Below are 3,160 nucleotides of genomic sequence, written 5' to 3' on the forward strand. Positions count from 1 at the left end.
TCTACCAAATAGTTGCATTTTTATCCAAAAAATATTAAATTTTGTACTAAAACAGATGATATTGTAATAAGAATGTAAAATTTTTTTATCACCGGAAATTTCATTCAGAAAATATTTCAGTTCATTTTTTAACACCAAAATATAAATTTTAAACAAAAAGTAAATTTTCTACAATATAGTTAAGTTTTCAAGAAAATAGTATAATAGCTTACAGGGTGGCCGCTCGACCGGGAAACGACTAGGAATGTTTTGAGACCGGGAAAGACCGGGAAATGGCAGTAATTTTTGTTGTTGACCAGTTCAAAATTTAAGAATTTTCAGATTTTAACGTTAAAACTTAAACGGTTTCAATTTGAAAGTCTTAGTGATTAAACAAATGTGAACGTCTGACTGTAAGTTCATAAACTATTTTCAACTTAAGAATAACTTCATAATAATATATTCCCAATTAAAGGATTTTATTAAATTTAAAATATTGTTTCAGTTTAATACATTCCACTTTTAACCCATTCAATTTGAAATTTTTAATTAAAAAGAAGATTAATTATAGAATATTTAGTAATATTTAAATTTTTATTTAAGACAAGTAATTTGAAATCAAATATTTAAAAGTAAAGAATCTTTAAATGTATTTTTTGACATAGAAAACCTGGAATCGTTAAAATTTCGAAGTGCCTTCAAGCTTTGAACGTTACAATTATATTTGTTGTATTCGAAAAGTGCTTAATTTGAAAGTGAAAATTTTAAATTTTGATATATAATTTACAAATGAACATTTGTAGGAAAATTCGAGTAATTTTAAGAGATATTTAGCAATTTTAAAAAGGTTCCAAATTATTTTGCAAAGTTAAGAAATTTTTCTTAAAATCTTCTAGAATCTTTTTTGAAAATTTTGTTTAAATCTTTGAAACACTTTTTGAATATTATCTTCAAATAATTTTTCATAATTGCAGGTTATTTCAAATTTTCCTAGGAATCTTAAGAAAATGTTATTCTTACTTTGAAGCCTTTCACAATTCTTGAAAAAAATCTAATTTTTTTGTTTAAAATCTGCGAAAATCTACATTTTGTTTTATATTAGGCTATCATTTCAATTTTGAATCTTTTCTAAACTTCTACATATCTCAAAAAATTACTCAAATTTCACCTAGAAATGATAAATGTTCAATTGTTATTTATACATCAAAATTGTAAAGAAATTTTCTACAATTTGCAGGATTTTCTGAAAATGTTAGAAAAAATTTAATTCATTTTGACAGGTATTTAGAAGTTCTAAAAAAATTTCTAAAATAATTTTAAATTTAAAAGAATTTCTAAATTTCTCAAGATTTCGTAATAACATTTTGAAGCTTTTCAAGTATGTTTAAAATATTTAAAAAGAAAATAATAGAATTTCTAATTTAAGTAGTGTTCAATTAAAATTTATCAATTTTTCAATATTTGATGTTTCTACCTTAAAATTCCTTAAAATTATATAATTTTGACAATTTTAGAGTCCATTGATTGATTTTTTAATTCAGAGCATTGAAAATGATAACGTGGATTTATATTTTTTTATATTAAAAATATGTTAGTACTTTCAATTTTATATGCGTAAATTATTGTATTCTGAGTGTATAACTGTAAAGAAATAATTGGGAGTCTTTCGAAAAACGAAACAAAAAATTTTAATACGCATAACTCTGTGAACATTTTTTCACACTAATCGCAAAAATATGCATCGCCTAATTTCTTTTAAAAAATTAAAATATTTTTTTCCTGAGAGATTCTGCGACTTTAACTTTAGGATCTGCCACCTTTGAAATGGATTCGGTCTACTACTAATCATTAAAAATCAAATGTTAAATAATTTCTGGAAAATATATACTTACAGAAGTAGGCTCATCTACTCTCCTCCTCGTCTTTCGAGTTTCGGGGCAAGGTACGAGCCTCTTATTCTGATCCTCTGTAGGCGCCTCAGAGGATGCGTCAGCTATTGAGGACTCTGGAATCTCTGTAAATTCTGGAGTTTCCGCACCCAGAATTACTTCCTCATCTACCATATCAACAATCACCTGCAAGAACAAAAAATTCATTTAAAAAAATAAGCGTATTCGTTTAGTGTACATTGTAATAAACATTTCTTTTATACATACCTCTCTATACCTCTTAAAATCTTCAAGTCTACCCAAAAATTCCAGCCTATCCCCTATTGGAGGAATAAAGACGCTCAGTGCCTCAAAATTTAATAAATAAAGAGTAAGCACTTCAATTTTATTATCTGCAAATCAGAAAAATAATATTTTATTATATTATAACAAATTACATTGGTTGTATACTACCGAACTCACGAAAACACTGCAGAAGGCTTTACATTCCTAAATTCCTATAGTTCTGTTATCTAATTATAATTTTTCAAGAATATACAAACGTTCTTTACTGCCTCCTATTGGAGCTAAACAAGTTTTAAATATACATGCAGAGGAATTCGTGTGAACGTGAGTTGGGCAAAAAAAGATATGAAACAAATTTTGAGGTTAGCATAACGAGCGCGTCACCGTGCTGTTTATTCTGTTTGCAGTTGTAACTTAACTTCAAATACTTTCACGTACGAAGAAAACATCAGCTTGATATGATCGTGTCCATCCCCATTCACTTTACACAGAACTCGATCACGCAAAAAACTCCACACAACGTTAGGAACACTATATACTTCGAAGCTTACGGTAATATGTTTGCACTACACACGCTTCCAACCAACACAAGCGTCCAACCAACACAAGCAGGCACTGTCCATAGAAACAGCTGGGGAAAGAGGGAGGGGATGAAACTGAGTAGTTCCTTTTACTAAACGGCGAGTTAGAGTAGTTGTATTTACTAAACGATGATGCAGAGAAGTTGCTTTTACTATACAGGTAGTCAAGGCCCGTACTACGCTGTTTAGTAAAAGCAACCCAATGAAACTAAACAGCGTGTAGTAGATTTTAACCATCACGTAGTTACTATTACGATACTTTAGCTTACTAAACGGAAATAGTAGCATATACTAATACAGTTCTCTCCGTGTAGAAAAAAATTGAAATGACCTAGGAGTCGAAACGAGATTTACAGCAATTTTTCAAAATTTGGAATTAAGTATATAATAAGATAATTTTTTTACTTATGATTAAAAACTTGTTGT

The 3,160-nt window shown here is 28.3% G+C and overlaps 1 long non-coding RNA gene across 1 annotated transcript; it reads right to left on the reverse strand.

Annotated features, from left to right (window-relative positions):
• Positions 1-1,928: 1,928 nt before the first annotated feature.
• On the reverse strand, positions 1,929-2,546 carry LOC117174205. Its single transcript, XR_004467274.1, has 3 exons — positions 2,411-2,546; positions 2,136-2,260; positions 1,929-2,054 (listed from the first exon to the last, which is right to left on the reverse strand). It is a non-coding gene; the product is annotated as an uncharacterized LOC117174205 (long non-coding RNA).
• Between the last annotated feature and the right edge of the window lie 614 nt (positions 2,547-3,160).

The sequence above is a fragment of the Belonocnema kinseyi genome, chromosome 1, assembly GCF_010883055.1.
Source record: "Belonocnema kinseyi isolate 2016_QV_RU_SX_M_011 chromosome 1, B_treatae_v1, whole genome shotgun sequence".
Classification (NCBI taxonomy): Eukaryota; Metazoa; Arthropoda; class Insecta; order Hymenoptera; family Cynipidae; genus Belonocnema; species Belonocnema kinseyi.